Genomic DNA, 20,213 nt, shown 5'->3' on the forward strand with positions numbered 1-20,213 from the left:
AGAGGGACTAAAGGGCATTAATGTGCGGCATAATGTGTAAAGGGCATTAATGTGCGCAGGGGCGGATTGGGGATTTAAAGTGGCCCTGGAAAAAAGTGTGAAGAGGCCCCATGTGCGCGCGCCGAAGCTGCGCGCCCGGAAAAGTGGGTGTGGCCTTGTGACGGGGTGTGGACTAATGTGATAAGCCACTCCCCCATTTTCGTCATGCTGGGGGCATGCCCACCGCTCCAGTAGCTGATAGCCATGACCACAGTCCCTCTCTCTAGTGAATAAACACAGCAAACATGTGAATGAGTATTTTCTTACCTATATGATTTCTCTGCAACGAGGGAACCTCTGAAGAAATTGATCCTCCCAGGACAGGCAGCGTCTTGAGTCGGTATTTACTATTCATGCAGGAGATCACATGGTCTGGAAGCCGCCTGTTTGTGTTGTAAGAAAGCCAATGTCATCATCATGCAACATAGGTTCAACCAGATAGTAACAGAATTTTGGGGGCAGGACAAATGTCACTAGGATAGAGGTGACAGGAACAGGAAAGAGGTGAAAGGGCCAGGACAGAGGTTACAGGCACAGGATAATGGGGATAGGACAGCAGTGACAGGGCCAGGACAGAAGTGATAGGGACAGGACCAGGACAGAGGGGCTAGGATAGAGGTGACAGGGCAAGGATAGAGACACAGATGACAGGGCCAAGACAGAACAGAGGGGACAGGAGAGAGGGGTGACAGGGCCAGGATGGAGGTGACAGGGCAAGCAAAGATGGGACAGGAGTGATAGGGCCAAGACAGAATAGAGGGGACAGCAGAGATGGGTGACAAGGACAGTGCAGAGGTGTCAGGACCAGGACAGGAGTTACAGGGCAGGACAGAGGTTACAGGACATAGGGCAGGGTAGGACAGTGACAGCCAAAGAGAAAAGGGAAAAAGACTCCTGTAGCGGGGCACACTCCAGTAGAATATAGGGGTCACATAAAATATACCTTTTATTCAAATTATTAAAATATTACTGCCAGGCAAGAAAAAAAAAACACACATACATAATGAAATAGTGCAAAGAAAAAATAGTAAAATACAAAGATATGATATGTAGTTCACAACTGGACGTCACCTATACCTCAGGTAATATGAGTAATCTCTGAGTATGATATATAGTGTATAATTTCGATAATAGTCAACACAAATAATGTTTGAGATAAATCCCTCCTAATAATATAGGGTTAAATCGATGTAAAATCAATATAATAGAGGAGACATACCTTGTATGCAAACAAAACATATCAATTGGGTACAAGAGTGCATATGTGAAGTGAATCTTCACGTGTTAAAGTGAGGCGAGATAAGTGAAACATAAAGAAAATGTACAACGTGATTAAAAGGCTGATCACCACGTTATGATATACAATATAATGCACAATTGCTCAGTAATTGGAGGCGTCCCTCCCTTCTGCCTGGGAGAAAGGGGGTAAAGATGTTCTGACTAGATAGTATTGAACAATAAGAGATTGTTGCACTTATAAGTCAGATGCTTTTTTTCCTCGTCATACAAGTATCAGACGAGGAATGACATATGGCCACTAAGAAATAGTACAGATTGCCTCTGCTGTTAGTGTCCTTCTAACCCAGAGTCCCTGTTGCCCAATGGCAGCGCAAGGAGTCTGGTTAGTGACAACTAATGAGAGAGCAAAGAGGGTAGATAAAGGCAAAGATACCTGTCTCTTATTCTCCCAAGGCAGGAACGTGGTGTGGGGATACTCCAGTGCGCACTGGGTCCCCTACAGCTGTGAGGCCGACGCGCATTTCGCTTGGCACTTGGCACTACCCTCTCCTCTCTTACTGGGCCTACTTAACAACACCCCCCGTTTCCTGGACACACTTAGCACCCCTCCCCCTTTTGCCAGGCAGACTTAGTGCCCCCATTCTCCACTTCTACCGGGTGCACTAGAGAGCCACCAGGTGCTGGCCACGTCTCTTCTGGGGTCCTGCTGCCTGGCTGCCACCCACCTGCCACGCTAATGATGATGGAAAAACAGTGCAGGCCAATCAATTTTATTTTAGAGAAAGATCATAATTCATTAAGATTGACAAAAGTGCACTGGTAAAGAGATTATACAGGAAAGAGAAGTGAAACAATGGTACCTCTACTGAATGCTGTTCAGCATTATTTTTACTACTGTACTACAGTACTAATAAAAAACACAAGGAAATTGCTACAGTATTAATATTCAAAAGGTATGCAAAAGATTCAATATGGAACTAAAGTATATGGGAGAGCTTCTATGGGAGTATATGGGAACACCTCTATGGGAGTATATGGGAGAGCCTGCTACGCATGGACGCCCTAGGGGTAACTCTCCACTCACCAGCGGCACTCCGACAGCCAAGTCCCGCTGATGCCTGGGCCACTGGCTCGGCCCAGTGTCTAATGTCAAGGCTCAAAGCCCGTTCCATTGCTTTCAGCAGTACTCAATTGGAGCGTAGCATTGCAGCAGGAAGGACAATAGAGGATAGGAGAAACAGCAAGGGGTGAGACTGAACAGCCGCTCTTCTTTGCTGCAGGCTGCCGCTATCTGTCATACAGTGTGACAGGCGGCAGCCGGCAGCAGCAACAACTGACTCAGCAGCAACTGCAAGGAGAGCGCCTCTCCAGCCTGGCGCCTCCCTGCAGTGCAGGATATGCTGACTGAGTTTTGTCGGCCCTTGCTGGCTGTTTAGCCTGTGAAAAAAAATCTTACCTCACTCCGCCACGGCCCAGCGTCTGCACACTGTTCCCCCAAGGTCATGTGCTGACCTTGCGGCATCTGACATAGCTCCCTTTTGCAATGCCACTTCTCGCGATAGAAGTGGGCTGCAGGGAGCTGGCAGCCGGGCCGCCTGACTTGCTGTAATAATAAAAGACAGCCGAGTGACGCGATTTGGGGGGCGGGGCCACAGTTGACAAGCGACCCCAAGGACCAATCGGCCCACCGGGATTTTCCCCGATGAAGGTAATTGCCAATCCGCCCGTGAATGTGCGGTATAATGTGTAAAGGGCATTAATGTGCGGTATAACTGTAAAGACCGGGCATCAGTGGCAAACGCAGGATTTCCAGAGGGGGGTTTCCAAAAGCTTAATTTTAGAGTGAGTGTGGCCAGTCAATGAAAAGGGCAGAATTAGTACTTAACCAGCTTTAATAAGCTTCATACAAAGTGTATTGTGTGTCTTAATTCCAGTATATACAGGACCAGTGATGACAGTAAGCCATTATATGCGCCATCCTGCCTGAGATGAATTTTGTTTATTTTATATGTGGGCACCATTCCAGAGTATTTGGGGCAAGTCCAGGAGCTTGGAGGAGCAGTAGAAGAACCTAGCAATTCCCTGGACACATATGTACATATTGGGCTCTATAGCAGTGCATCCCTATCAGTGCATGTTTTCTAGATCTTCTAGTTGGTGTACACAGGTTATATATTACTGGCTGCTACATGTTAAAAGATCCACAGGTGGTGCTAATTATTTCATTTATGATACTGAGAAGAACATGCAGCACTAGTAACAATCTATTATATTACTAATTCTATTGTGGTCATGGTGTGGGCTGGGGATGGGGGTTTCCGGGCAGATGGAAACCCCCGCTGCGTTTGCCTATGGGCATTGCTGTGTGGCATCATTTGTAAGGGCTATTACTGCATGGCATAATGTGTAAAAACTGGGCATGGCTGTGGCAAAATGTGTAAAGACAGGGTACTGCTGTGTGGCATAATGTACCTTATCTCTTGGTGCAGCAGTGTGTCAGAATACCTTTGTCTGTGTACTCGGTACGCACAGTAGTGTACAAGTATGGATCCTCCTTCTCCTCGAGTCAGGAGCATATCCTCATTCTCCAGTGTTAGTTGCAGAACATACTCCTCAGTGGACTTCCGTTCTCTGGTCTCCCATAGTATGTCTTCAGGAAACATTTCTATTGTGCTTACTCTGTACTAGTGGTACAGAGATTATATTTCAAGTGGGCCAAAGCAGTGTGTCTTTCTCCATTCCCACTCGCATCGGATTCCTGACCTGGGGGACCGCGACCTGCTTACCGGGTGCAGCTGAAACCCATATCCCACTTGGAGAGATCACTGGTGAACACCTCTCAGCAGGTTAGACGCCGCACCCTAGGTCAGGTCTTGTCAACACCCGATGCTTGTGGATGGGGAGACCGAACATCCAGGCCCCTCGCTCCTGATTCCTTCCTTGACCCAGGACCACAACTTCCAGCCCTTCAGTAGGGGACTCCATGACGCTAAGCGTAACACTTTTCATATATGGCACTATAGTATGGGGATCTTTGTATTTATTTTTTTTGATTTTTTGGTGGTATACACATTTCTGTTTATATTGTTCTTGTATTTGTTTTATATGTATGTTTTGTTTAAACCATGTTGCTCCCTCATGCGATATGTTTTACCGGATGTACTGAATTGCTTAACTCAGATGTGTGATTCTTGTGTAGGTACATGTTTTCTGGCGGTCATCTTTCCCGGCTGTTGTGATGTAGGACGGGGAGCCTTTTCCTGTAGGACCGTGAGCTAAGCGGGTGCTTGGCAACGCAGGCAGGTGGGACCCGGAAGTGTGTCTCTCATTAACATCCGCTGCACGCACCTGGATGTGACTTGCGTCTGTTACATGGACCTGGGGTATTTAATGTGGGTAAGTGTACATTGCATGTTGTCTGTGTTAAAGTGTGTCCTGACGAAGGGGTTGGTGCCCCAAAACATTGACTTTCATAATACACTTATTTTTCTTTGCATCATGTATTGTGCCTCTGAGTGTCTGTCTTTTCTATTGGAGTTGTGCATGCTACCCTGACATGGACACAGAGGCCAGACGTGATTAGTTCATTTGAGTGGCGGCAGTTTTGGGACAATATATATTTATATATATATATATATATATATATATATATATATCTATCTCTCAAATTACATGATTAAGAGCAGCATCACTAAGTCATATCAGTGAGATATACTTAGTGGAGTGTTCTTTTGACACGTGATGCTATGAATAGTTTTACGCCATTCACAATACATAATAAAACCAACAGTATAAACAAGGGTAATTTAATGCAAAACAGTATAAAGTAGAAAAAGGTTTTTCCCAACGCACTGCAGCAATTCTTCTCCTTGTAGGATCTCAATTCAAGGATAATTATACAGCACGGTGATGATTAATGCAGCTATACAGGTAATGAATAGCATTTGCCATGTAATAATTGAAGATATATACAGAATGCGGCATACACTGGTATCACATCATATAGCCCTTAGTGCTGCTCCATTATTCACAGGAGTCTTCAACCTCTGGAATTGAGAACATGAAACAATTTATTAATTGTATACATTACACACTGTGAATAAATCCATACATAACAGTGATTTTTAATTATATATGGCCCATTTATCTGTCATTGAGGAATATCTGCAGATTAACCCTAACGTCATGTTCACTATTTGTGTGACACCCGTCTCTGATGCTCTTCTCCACTCTAGCAATTAGGGTACTACAGGGTTATGTGGGCACAATACACAGGGTTCAAAGGTATGCTGGCAGCACCCATTCATTTCCCATGGTATACTGTAACCTAATCCGTATATAATGGTTATTTTCCCAGAATTCAGCCTCCTAATGTGCCCTGATTAATGAGAACAGACCTGGAGGTCTGCATCCACCCACCCACAAGTGGAATTTGGGGGCTGTACAGTAAGAAGAGTAGGTCTGAGCCTCTGCTCAGCATGTGTGGGGTGAGTGCATGCACAATGTACCACCTTCTGAGAACATAGCTGGGCCTGGGGAAAGCCTATCACCATATCCGTTCTACTGCTTCAAATTGATGTAATCCGAATCCCACAATCTGAATTATAGAATCATTTTATTAACTTATTCAATGAACTCACAGTCCACTAATGAGGGTTCTATTTTATTTCCACCTAAAACTTTTTAAGCACTTTTATTTCCTTTATTGAATGTTTTCAAAATAAATATATGACACAGATATAACATATAACCCGGCAGCCATGCAGACACACTCTAACACTCTGTAACTAAGGTCAGGGCAGCAGACACACAGGAGGGACCTGAGTTAGAGCCAAAAGGTATCACTGACATGGTTGCTATTCACAACTAACTGTCCCTCTGGTGTATAAATCATGCAGGACAAGAGAAGATAAATCAGGTATTGTGGGCTTTTATGTCAGTGTACAGTGTCGGACTGGGGCATGAAGGGCCCACCAGGGGAATGCAATGGCAAGGGCCCGCAGGGGCATGACCAGCCATTGGGTACATGTGGTCATGAACTAGAGGGGCGTGGCGATCCCACAAAGGACACAACATAGTCTTAAAATAATCTGTGCCCTTTTAGTCCACTAAATAATATGTACCCCCTCTATTAGAAAAGTAATCATATGTGCCCCCTTTAGCTTTTGAACATAATGTGCGTCTGTATCAGTGTAATACACATGTTCTCAAACTCGGTCCTCTGTCTGTCTATCTATCTCATATCTCTCATATTTATCTCTCTATCCATCTCATATCTATCTACTTTATATCATGTCTCTCTCTGGGCGGGATGTACTAACACTGTGCGGTACATCCCGCCAGTAACAGCATCCGTACTGATCGCATATGTACTAACATATGCGATCAGTACCACAAAGGACAGCTCTTCCGATAAGAGCTGTCCTTTGCAATCAGCGCTGCACCCTGGACTTACGGGTTTGTGACCTGGGAGTCCATCTGCGCATGCGCAGAGTGACGCGTGGCTGCAGGGCTTGCTGGGAGGGGTCTGATCGGATCCCTCATACCAGCGCGATGCCGAAGAAGCCCATAGGCGTCGGATCCCCAGCTGCCAGCCAATAGTACATATGGAAAATGCAGTAAAACCATGAAAACAAGGGTTTTTATCACATTTTCCATTTAGTACATCCCGGCCTATATATCATCTCTCTCCCTATCTCTCTCTCTTATATATATAATATATATATATAATGCACATTTTCACCTGCAATTGTAAAAATTAAGTTATCGGGCCATTCATCAACGGGGTAAAGCAGGAGATATCACAGATATCTCCTAATTACCTTCCTCTTGCGGACTGGCCCGCTGTCCCCATACACTAGTATGGGGACAGAATTCATCAAGCTCCGAATATATAATATTTTCAGAGCTTGACTGTGGGGCACTGCTGCTCCGGGCTCGCAACCCACTCCTTCCCTATGGTAAGAAGGTCTGGGTTGCGAAGAGGGATCCTTTCAGATCCCTCCGCCACTCTCCGGCTCCTTCCACCGAACGTCGGGCTCTTTTGCACATGCGTGACCTGTAGGTCGTGCATGCGCAGTCCCATCACTGCTCCTATATGAGCATTGAAAAGATTCACAAGCCGCTTGCGGGGACAGCTGATTTTGGATCAGCTGTCACCGCGCCAAAGCAATGATGAATTGCTCCGGTACCCACGCGAGTTAGAATGTTAATTATCGAGGTCCGTTCGGTCCACGATAATTAACATCATGAATAGGCCTCTCTCTATCTATCTCTCTGTCTACCTATCTTTGTAGTAGCTTTATAAATAAAAAACTCACTCTGCCGAACCACCACTAGGACATACTACCCTGCTCACACCCATGTATTATCCCTTGCAGCACATGGAGTTACTGAGATAATCCACACATCATGACACATGTATTTATTACTGTATAGCAGGGTGCACACTGAGCACTTTAGATGCAAACGTGCATCCGCCTGATGTCAGTGTGAGTGTGAACGCCACGGCAACTGATTAAGGGGGTCATTCAGACCCACTCGCGAGCGGCAGTACGCTCGCAAGTGGGTCGATGTTCCCCACTGCGCATGCGCACGACGGAGGGAGCTCCGTCGTGCGCATGCGCGAGACCCGGGGAGCGACGGGCTTCCCATCGCTCCGGGTCTCGCACCAAAGGGGGCGTGCTGTCGATGTTGATTGACAGCACGCCCCCTTTGGTGGGCGTGCCGGGGGCGTGCCTGCCAGACGGAGGCGTTCCCATGGGAACGCCTACCGTCTGAAGCCGGCCCCACTGACATCACTAGTGATGTCGGTGGGAGTGATTTTGGCTCTGATAGAGCCAAAATCACTCCAGGGCTTGTGGCAGGGAGACCCTACCGCAGGGTCTCCGTCGCAAGTGCGATGGTCAAGACCATCGCGACCATCTTTTTGGATGCTCGTATATGCTGTGGGTGGTGACCCACAGCTATACGAGCGTCCAGGAGGATGCTCCATTTTCATGGAGGAGGGCCCTGATTAAGAGCGAGCGCTCTGGTCAGAGCGTCCGGCTCTGAATCAGGCCCTAAGGCAGTCCCATGGAGGAGGAGGTACTGAGATGGACAGCAAGTAAAAATAAGAGGTAAAGGGGAAGAAGACATAGTAGCCCATTTATTAATAATCGCATTTTGAAACGCGATCAGGGCATGCAGTACCGCTCATGATCGCATTGCAAAATGCGATCATAGCGGCCGGATGTATTATCCGGCACATGCAGGGTGACGGGCTCCGAAAGGAGCCCGTCCCTGCGATGTGGCCGGACTGCATTCGGGGCCGCTGCGCATGCGCAGTCCCGCGGCCTGCACATGAGCGGCGCCCATTGCCAGCGCAGGGATTTGGGAGATCCCTCCGCCGGCTGATATGCGGTAAGTTGCCATAGACAACGGTGGCTAACGCTATCTTCAGATGGCGTTAGCTGCTGGGGCCAATATCGGGAATGAGCATTCCCGATATTGATACATTTGGCAGCATCGCATCCCTCATAGAAACCTATGGGGGAGGCGGCTGACGGCGGCAATGGAGGGATCGCAGCAGGTATCGGAGATAGCTGCTGTGGTCCCTCCTTCATACATCCGGGGGATACTTAGTATTTGAGGTAAACCCATGAAAACAGGTGTTTTCAGGGATTTTACCTCAAATATTGAATGATAAATGGGTCCCTGAGGGGCAGATGCAACAGAGAGGGACAGGAGCAGCACTACAGAAAGATAAAAGAGAAAGGGGGTATATAGAGACAGTGTAGCTGGAGAAACAAAAGTGAGGAAAAGAAATAGACAAAATGGAGAAGAAGAGAGGGATGGGGAAGAGCTAGCATGGAAAGACCAAGTACAACTGCTAGTATAGTTAAAAAAAATGTAATATCTGCTCCATTTTTTTGTTGTAAAACAGTACTTTTAAAATATAGTACTTCAACATGTAAAAAAAAGCATTCATAAAGGCACATTGTGTTATGTAACTACCCTAACACATAAATCTATTCATAAGTACCAAAACAAAAAACAATTAGCCAGCTGCATTAAACTTGCCAGAGTTGCATGAAACAATGACATAACCTCAGCCCCTGCAGTGCACCAATAGCAGCACTATTACAGTATACAGTATATTCTTTATATAGTCCCCTTTAATAATTGTTTACCCATATTTCTGTAGTGTAAGGAACTGAACCTTACCCCCCTCCATCCATCCTCTTAAACCCCCTGCACTTTTTATATACCTTAGGCTTCTCTTGCTCGTTTCCTCATCCTTCCAGTTTGTCCCTTCCTGGCAGCTTCGTTCTGTGACAGCTCCTCCCAGCAGATCCTGCATCCCCGCGGCGCCCACATGCAATCTGAGACTGTCACTCTCAGCTGTGTGTGGCTGAAGGGATCACACATCAGGTGAGGAGATCCAGACATTACCAGTTGCATAATTTGTGATCCGACTGCAGATCCACAGGCTGCTAGGTATAACTGGCAGCCTGTTGAATGGTGATTGCCAGGGCTGTCATTTTTAGGCCAGGCTGTCTTTGTTGTCTGGTGGGGGCGAAGCTTAGTCTCCGCATGAGGAAGTGGACTGTGCCAGAGGTAACTGGGAAAGTGAATGTACAGGGCTCCTGCCTGCACCCACCCACCACCAGCCGAAGGAGTCACACTTACTGGGACTGTCATGCTCTGACAGTGAGTGACCCAGAGAATGGATGACAGCAACCCCCCCACCCCCGCTCGCGGCCCGCTAAGCCCCGCCCCCTCGCGGAAAGGGGCGTGGCCACAAAGCACTGGGGCCCACCGAGGAAATACCCGATTCCCCGGCAGCCCAGTCCAAGCCTGTCAGTGTATGATCTAGTTACTGTATATACCATCATATTTTAGCACAGCAATACATAGAAGACAATGCAAAATGTGGAATAGAAAGGTCAGTAAAAATAAACAACATATAACTGCATCAATGATCACAGGGAAATATATTTCTATATACATATCAATAGAGATACAGTATGTAACTGGCACAGATACCCCAAGTCTCCCCGCCCTGAGCTGTCCCATAGGGCACAAGTACCCCAAGTGCCTCTGACCAGGTTCTGAGACAAGAATATATCTGTAACTTCTCCCTTATTCTTATTAAATCTCTAGTTCATCATCTCATACCTGATCCGCTCATCCTCCTCCTCCAAGGGCTCAGATCTAATTTGCGGGTCTGAGAGCACTGTACAAACTCTCGTGGGTAACTGTTTGCTACAAAAACATTTTGGGGGACTTCAGTGATCTTTTTGTTGTTTCAATCACGAGCCGCTGAGCTGGAGTGAACACCCCGGCTTTCTCGTAATAAAAGTTGTATTGGAACAATAGTTGGAACATTGTTTTATTCAAAGGTACATAGACGGCTCAATGATATGATGATGCAAAAATAGTTAAAACAACATCATAGTGTAAACGTGACACAGCACTGGCATTGCCTCCTTCAGGTAATGCTTGGTAAGGGGTTTGTCATAGCAATCTGTTGGTCTGTAACAACTTTCTCATAAAATGCTGAATCTCCCTCTATTCCTTTACACAGAAACCTACATTTAACCACCAATGGCCTTTCCCTAACATTCCTAAAACAGTCTAACCATAGTCTGACCCAATACCTAACCCTAATTTCCCCTGTATGTCAGACTAACCACACCCAAACACCTGACAGGAACCTTCCTCTTCATAACTGGTTCTCTCCAGTCTACTATCAAACATTTTGTGGAATAAAACTAGACTGTGGCTAGAACAGGTAAACCTCACAACATAAAATGGAGGATTTACAGGGAGAGGGTTTAGAGAGTACATTTACATAGTTAAGAGAGACTGTACAGTCATACAATAAGACATAGCGCCACCTACAGTACAGCTTCCCAAGTAAAACTCAGCCTCTAGCTGCTGTCATAGTGCAACAATAAGTACATGTCATTATGTTTCAGGTTAGCTACAGTATGTGCAAGTGTTTATGGTACCTGGTCATCGGTAACTACCCCTAAGACCCCTATTTCTTTCTATCCTACAGTACTTACCAGTCTCCGTTTCGAGTTCTAAGGAACTGGTCTCCAATCAAACAGGACAACAGTTCACCCACTCTAGCATTGGGCAGTAGAGGCTCAGCAACAGCTCCCATCCAGATGTCGATGTTGTTCGGTGTCCCATATAAATCCATGAATTTCTGCGCTAGTGGTCTACTATTTAGCACCTGAGCTAGTTCAGCTACAGTGGAGGGCTGAGAAAGCCCACAAAATCTCCTCCATGTATTATATCCTACAGGAACAAGTAGGTGAAATCATTGCAAATATACATACACAGATACACACGCACATAACTTGGCTTTTTCATAAATCAGATGGGTAATATTCAGTAGATATTATGTCACTATGGTAAAACTTAATGTGTCAACAAATTGGAGTTATAGATAAATCATATAAAAATTTCAAAACTAGAAAAAAAAAATTGATTTCTATTTCAAAGGTTTAAATGGACCCAGGGTCTAGAACCTTTTCTGTGCCAGCTCTATAGATACCTGGTAGTCCATGGTCCCGGCTACGTTGCATATTGAGGGCCCCCAGATCAAGGCCAATACGTTTAGACAGCTGAAAAAGATGTTCCCGGAGCTCATCCACTAAGATCTGGTTCTGCCGGTTCAGTTTCACTTGATTAGCCATGAGGCCACGAAGAATATGGTCAACGCCTCCTGCAAGGCTAAAATAATACCAGTGCATTACATTAAAGCCATGTTTGGAAAGGAAAGGAAGCACCTACCATAAGAAAATAATTATGGCAAGATCAAATTGAAATTGGGCAAAGGAGAAACAACTTTGCCTTAGACTGGAAAATTCTATTCAATGCAACGGTACTGTGTATAAAAGTACAAATTATTGACCCTTTGGCGCTATATATAGTACTCAATATCAATTAACTAATATAAAAATTATTTTACTTAAAACATATGTAAATAGCATGATACCATAATGAATACAGAAAAACAATGAATAAAAAATACATAAAAGCTCTAAAAAATAGCAGCAATGAACAAATATAATGCAGGTATACACGTATAATTGTGTTCCTTGGTTCTAGTGGAGCGTCCAATAAGCACTTTCAATATTATGAATAAAGTGCAAATGCAAACGTCAAAGTAAGGATATAAATAGAGAGTTCCTACCCAGAATAGGTGTTGGAGCCACAGGTGAAAAGATTGTGTGAAATGCAGTTAGATCTGGCTGCTCACTGACGCAGACATCCCCTGAGAAGCAAATAAGAGATCATATTATTATTATTATTATTATTATTAATAATAATGTGCAGAGTTCCTATTCCTATTTGATGGCAAGTCTCCTTCTGTGTGATACATTGGCATACTGTACATTATTCTGTGTAGTTGCTGCCATACTTCTAGAGCCATTGAAGGAAATTCATGGCAAGAGAGGGGTGACATGAGGCACATTGCTGATGCTGGTTACTGTGCCATGGGTGACACTGGACATGTACAGTGACATATCCCTTATAGTAGTGAGTTGGAACAGTGCTCCCAATAATAGTAGAATCATTCTTGAGTGGACTTACATATTGTTATCACTATGCTGTATGCATATAGGGTCACCATAGAGAACTTTTCAATCTAGCAGCTTTGGGAGGTCTGAGTAGCCTTGTTATTACACCAGAATGACGGTTATTATAGGATTATTTGCTATGATGTACGTCTTCTTTTTTTGGACAATTGCCTGTGCACTAGTATTCATAAATGTGCATCATATTGGTTTCAAAATGAGTATTTGGCATAAAGATAACGTCACAAATAGACTTACAAAGGACATTCCATGAAAATATTTGATAATAATCTAAAACTATAAAAACATATTTGAATAATAGATCAAAAGTGAGGTCTAACACCAAATTATTATGTATATTGTTAGGAAGAATTGGGAGAAACCAAAATGATTAAGACTGGATTATATGAGATCCCGCATGTCCCCTTGGAAAAGAACAACTAAATTAGTGCTAATATTCAATAAACGATTTAAACACTGTAAATCGTAGGATTCTGCTGTAAACACTAAGGGGTATATTTACTAAAGTGCAGGTTTTTGGAAGTGGGGATGTTGTCCATAGCAACCAATCAGACTCTACTTAACATTTATCTAGCACCTTCTAGAAGATAATTGCTAGAATCTGATTGGTTGCTATGGGCAACATCTCCATTTCTAAAAACACACACTTTACTAAATATACCCCTAAGACACTCTTCCACCAGATAATCCTTAGCTGGTAATTTATAGAGTGTAAGAAGTTTGCTTCTATGCTATATGCTTAAAATAAGTCTCTTTGTTTGATATTTGCCAACGAAACAATTCTAATATCACCCTGTTTATCAATAGGAATCGTAAAGCGCACAGATTAGTACAGATAACAAAGCATGTGATGTGCAGAGCAAGTTTCCCAGCAGTAGAGTATCTGGATATTATATATGACGTAATGTATCCCCTACTGTAAATGATATTAGATGTCACAGAAATAAAAGGTTGCTTCAAATATATATAATAATGTAGAGTATAATGTAGAGTATGCAGTGTTTTGTACCTTACAATATGCAACTTGTCTACACGCACACTGAAATCAGGGCAGCCATTATTATATATGATGATAATACAGCTATTATCTACAGGACATACACGGAAACATATAACCTACAGGTCCATCAAGTCTGTTCTTCTGGTCATCATGCAAATTAGCATTACTGGTGTAGTAAATGTTAGATCTATTATTGACTGTAAATCTAATGTATAAATATTATAAGTACATTGTTTGGCACTCACACAGGTAATCCTACCACTATAGAAAACTGCCTCTCTATATTACTTGTCTTATCTAATATACCAATGGGTTGTACTCACCAGCCAAGAAGCATGGGTGTCCTGATGTCTTGTTAGTCTGTAGGCAGAAATCTTCCTGCTGTGTGCTGAAAGGCAGGTAAGCAAGTCCATTATCAGTACACCTGTCATTAACAGCCATGAGGCCAAGCTGGTTCTTGTTGTTACGAAGCATCCTGGCCAACTCGTTCATGCTGCCATACACTTGAGTGGCATCGACATATGATGTGAGAATATTCATCTGTTCCCTCACAGTGAATCCAGGTGAAAATGCTGGAGATGAGCGGAATAGGGGGATACAGTCACTGCGATTGGTTATTCAAGAGTCATTTGGGGGAATCTGGGAAGTTAAACACACGATGATATTACAACTTCTCACTTCACACGTCTGTTACACTGATATTTACAATCTGATTGTGTACTGTGAGGTCTCTGTAGTAAAGTGTATTAATAGGGGCACAGTGGCATAATTCACCATCTTGCACTCTTGACCTGTCGCTCATGTATACAGGCCATGCATATGAGAATTAAGATGGACTTTCTCTATGCTTGCAGACAATTGTACACTGAGGGTGTGTGTGCATTAAGTGGAGAACACAATGCAGCACAGTGATCCTGATACTATCCGAAATGGTCATTACAATAAGTCCTTCCCCTTCATCACAGGGTAATCTCATGATAGGACAGTTTCTGGGCCAAAGTGCTTAAATAAGGGTCAGCACCCGGTGCTGTACGGGGCAAATCTCTAATTCACATGCCCCTCTCTAAGGCAATGAGTGCTGACTCCTCTCTATCAGTGTCAAAGCAGTTCAGTAAAAGACAAAACATGGATCTCTGCCTGCCACATATACTGGATACTGTAATTATGCTTCATCTGTATAGAGTGTAACACTGTACAATTGTATTATAATCAGGTAAAGTGGTCAGGTCATGTTGGGTACGTGTGGGCTCCTATGTCTGCATATAGTGTAATAGAATTGTGTGATCATTTCCATCGGTCATGGCATGATGGCTTAGTGTAGAGTCCTTTGTTTGTACAGAGTACTATAGAAATGTACTATAATAATCCCTAGTGGTCAGGGCATGTTAGGCAAGTATAATGTCCTATTTACTGTATGTATAAAGTATTAAAGAATTGTAACACAATCAGTGGCGGGCTGGGCCGGGGGGCAGGGTGCCATGTGCCCCCCGGGCTGCAGCGTCATGCGGGCCGCGGGCAGTCTGTGTCACAGTGACACAGACTGCACCGCGTGTGTAGCGCTGACTGGACGGAGTTCGGTCAGCGCTACACAAGTGACAAACACACAGCCGCCGGCTCTGGCAGCTGTGTGTTTGTTTTGATCAGCAGCCAATGAGAGTCTGACAGACTCTCATTAGCTGCTGCTGCGCCCACTGCAGGAGCCGCTCCATCTTCCTGCTCCCGCAGTGGGCAATGGGAGAGGCGTCATGACATCATATGACGTCTCTCCCATAATGCAGAGCGGCCCGGCCCGGGAAGGACAGACGGAGGAGCGGATGGCGACAGCGGGAGCGGGGATTCAGGTAAGTGGGTTTTTTTTACTATGTGTGTCTACTGGGGGGGAGGCTGGTACTACAAGGGGGAGACCACTACTGGGGGCACCACAAGGGGGCAACCACTACTGGAGACACTGCAAGGGGGGGACTACTACTAATGGGGGCAATACAAGGGGTGGACTACTACTACTGGGGGCACTACAAGGGGGAGGACTACTGGTGGCACTACAAAGGGGGAACCACTACTGGACTGGGGGCACTACAAGAGGGAGACCACTACTGGGGGTACTACAAGGGGGAGATCACTACTGGGGGCACTACAGGGGGGGGGCACTACAAGGGGGGACTACTACTGGGGGCACTACATAGGGGGGAGGGGACTAAAACTGGGGGCACTGCATTGAGGGACCACTGCTGGGGGCTCTATAAAAAAGGGAAATACTGGGGGTACTGCATAGGGGGGAGACTACAACTGGGGCCACTATTTAAGGGGCACTGCATAAGGGTTACCACTATTGGGGGCACTGCATGGGGTGTGGACAGCTTCTGGGGGCACTATATAAGGAGCACTGCATAAGGGGTACCACTAATGGGGGTACTATATAAGGGGATTACTACTGGGGGCACAAGGGGCTCTGCAAAGAGTGGACCACTACTGGGGGCACTGTATAAGGGGCACTGCATAGGGGGATCACTACTGGGAGCACTACTGGAGGACTGCATAAGGGGGTCCTCTCCTGGGGCACAGGGGGGCACTGCATATGGGCACCACGACGGGGCTATTCCTAATCTTTATTTTTACTTTACATTAATCCCATATGGACCCGCCTCCTCCCTGGAACACTTGAGGGGGGGGGGGGGCGCCGTAGCACGCACGTTCTTCGGGCACCCTGGCAACACGCTACCCCTCTGCCAGGGCCACCTGCATGCATTTGCCCCCCAGGCTAAAAGTTGCCAGCCAGCCCCTGAACACAATGATGTTCAGTGATCAGATGATGTATGGAGATGTAGTGTCCTATGTGATTAAAGTGGAATAGAAGTCTAAACTTTCCAGAGGACAGGTAATGCTGAGCAGGGGTAGTGTCCTGTGTCTGTATGCAATGCAATAGAATTTGCCTATAATCACACCCAGTGGTCAGGTCATTGTTATACAGGGATGTGTATTGTCCTATGTCTGTATAAATTGTAATAGAACTGTATTATGTATCTGATCATAGCCAAGAAGTGATCCATGTGTACAGTCGGGTATTATTACTTTGTCTCATCTAACTAGGTGTAGGACACTATGTTCTGTAATGCATGTACAGTCTCCATCCCTACAAAACCAGGCACATTAGTATTCCTGCCATTGATTAGAAATAAATTATGGTCATGCCCAATGGTCAGGTCATATTGGAAGGTTTGGGGTCCTGGGGCCTCTAAAGAATTTAACTGAAATGTATTTTTATCATATCTGTGGCCTGGCCATGTTGGAGGTGTTTCCTGCCTGGATAGAATGTAACATAAGTGTGTTGTGATTATTCCCAGTGGTCAAGTCATTTTGAGTAGGGATAATGTACTATGGGGTCTATGTACTAAGCCTTGGAGAGAGATAAAGTACCAACCAATCAGCTCCTGTCATTTTTCAAACACAGCCTGTAAAGTGACAGTTAGGAGCTGATTGGTTGGTACTTTCTATCCATCCACTTTATCTCTCTCCGAGGCTTAATACATAGACCCCTATGCCGGTATAGAGTGCAATAGAATGGTATTATAGTTATATCAAGTGATTTCAATGTCCTATGTCTGCACAACATGTACATATTTATATACTGATAGAAATTGTTTCTATAAAATGTATATAATGCTAGATAGATACATAGATAGATAGATAAAGAGAGATAGTACTGTATGTGTGTATATATATATATATATATATATATATATATATATATATATATAGCTGTTTAGTATCAGCAATGCAAGTGTAAAACTTTTAATCTACATAAAAATAGATGCTAGTTATAACATTACTACTATCGTTGTTTTCCTACTCACTGATATAACACACATTCTGGTAGATAGGCACCCGCAGTGGGAAGCCTGGAGGTTCCCGGGCACAGCTGTGGTCACAGTCTATGCCTCTTAGAAAGGTCGACCTTGATGGTGTCTCAGGTGCGATGCCAAGGTCATGATCAATCCATTGGCCCCACTGCATGAACATGAGAGATCTCTCTGCTTGTCAAGAGTCTGCTCTCTCTCTGGAAACCGGACAATCTCATTAGACACAGCCCGCGCCTGCAAGGCCAGAAAAGATATCAAATGTTTAAAAATAATTTTGGAAAGTTAAGTTTTTAAAATAAAAATAAACTGCTTAATACAAGTGACCCCTGGGGGTCTACTTACTAAAGTGCAAGTTTTTTTAAGTGAAGTTTTGTCCATAACAACCAATCAGATTCTAGCTATTTTATACATGCTAGATAAATGATAAGTAGAATCTGTTTGGTTGTAATGGGCTATTCACCTCACAACAGCTTCCCAACTGGGAACTCTCCTGCGTGCAGAGACAGGGAGAGCACGCACAGGCTGAGGCAGGCTGTCACAGCAGCTACAGCACAGGGGACTACCCAGAGCACAGGCAGACTGCACTGCAGGGCTGCAGCCAGAGGAAGAGAGCCGCACAACCGCCACTGAGAGCTGGGTATATGTCTGGGAGTCAGGCAGAGGAACATACCCACCGACAAAGGTACCTTGTTGGGGTGTGCAGCAGGCACTTGAGTCAGGAGCCACAGGCCATCAGTGGCACACAGGATACCCCCATCCACCACCACACAGGCACCAGTCGGACAGCTCTACAGCAGGAGAGAGTCACCTAAGGGGAAATGGAGCTCAAACACCACCGATCCAGGGGGTCCCAGCAGGTGGAAATCCAGACGCTGACTCCAAAGTGCGGACACCACCACGTGGGCCAAAGACAGAGCACCAAACCCGGGGACAGGAGTGATCCTGAAGCAAAGGAGTTCAACAGGAGGCAGGGACAGTCACAGAGCTTGCAACCCACAACTGTGTTAAAAATGGACCCAAATCAGGTAGGCAATAAGGGGTTTAGAGCAATACCGAGCACTGTTCTCTAAAATGCATCCACCATTTTGGTTGGCCACACTACGCCCCATTGCATTTGATTTTTGTATCTGGTTGAAGGATGGCCAGAATAATTGTTATGAATCCCTGTGATGATTCATGCAGAGTATCAGAGGTATTAGACCTGATGGCTTTGATGACACGGATGCAGTTGTGAGTTCAGAGAGACTGTTATGGCCCTGGGGCCAAGTTGCAGCCTTGAGGGCTGTTGAGAACTTGGCAAGGATGTGGCCAAGTTGCAGCCTTGAGGGCTGTTGGAGACTTGGCAAAGATGTGGCCTTGTGTCCAAGTTGCAGCCTTGAGGGTTGTTGGAGACTTGGCTAGGATATGGCCCTGAGGCCAAGCTGCAGCTTTGAGGGCTGATGGAAACTTGACAAGGATGTAGCCTTGTGGCGAAGCTGTGAATGAAACAGCCGGAGATATCGTGATGGGCCTAGCTGACCGAGGTGAAGCTTGATTAGCCATGATGCGGCTGGGGCAGCCGAAGGTATTGCGATGGGGCCTGACTGAGTGAGGTGCGGCTTGATTTGCCATTGTGTGGCTGAGACAGCTGAAAGTATTGCGATAGGGTATGGCTTACTGAGGTGCGGCTTGATTTGCCGTGGTGTGGCTGAGACAGCCAAAGGTATTGCGATAGGGCCTTGCTGGCCAATAATGCGGCTAGTTTGCCGTGATGCGGCTGAGGCAGCCAGGAGTGTTGTTATGGCCCGACTTGCAGGGGTATGGCTTTGTTTGCTGTAATGTGACTGAGATAGCCGGAGGTGTTGTAATAGACCTGACTGGCCAGGGTGCAGCTAATTGCCATGGTGCAGCTGAGACAGCTAGAGATCTTGTTATGGACTGGGTGGCTGGGGTGCGGCTTTGATGGACAGCCAGAGTTGAAGCCGGAGATGAAGATGCTGGAATACAGCACAGGCTGGACACGAGGCTGCGGTGGCTTGTGACAATAAATAGCTAGAGGATGGAGCTCCACAACCCCTAAGTTCTTACATTTTAGTCATTTTAGGGCAGTGTCAAAGACAGAATTGCAGCCTCAATGTCAATATCTAGAGAAATAAAAGAAAAAAAGTCACATTATTCTATTTATATATGTATAATTGTATAACACATGTAAATAATTGTCGGTGTGCTTACCCTTTATATCTTTCATACATTTCTGCCCATTTACGTTGTTTCCCGCTAATCTGTAAAAGTATGATATATTATATAAATAAATAGGTTTTAAAAAATATTACAATAGACAATAAAAGCAGTAAGGCAATACATACTGTGTGTATCTGTAGCGGGAAAATACGGTCACATGAAGGACAACTGCCGTGAACAGGATGAGACCAATGAACATAACACTTATGATGATAATTGTGTTGTTGGTGTTCTGTGATCTTAGTTCTTGGTCTATGTCTT

General features: G+C 45.1%; 1 pseudogene; it reads right to left on the minus strand.

Moving 5' to 3' along the window:
• Positions 1–5,301: 5,301 nt before the first annotated feature.
• On the minus strand, positions 5,302–18,400 carry LOC148538508 (myeloperoxidase-like; annotated as a pseudogene).
• Positions 18,401–20,213: the final 1,813 nt, after the last annotated feature.

Source organism: Taudactylus pleione, unplaced genomic scaffold (genome assembly GCF_031769625.1).
Source record: "Taudactylus pleione unplaced genomic scaffold, aTauple2 ptg000040l, whole genome shotgun sequence".
NCBI classification, from domain to species: domain Eukaryota; kingdom Metazoa; phylum Chordata; class Amphibia; order Anura; family Myobatrachidae; genus Taudactylus; species Taudactylus pleione.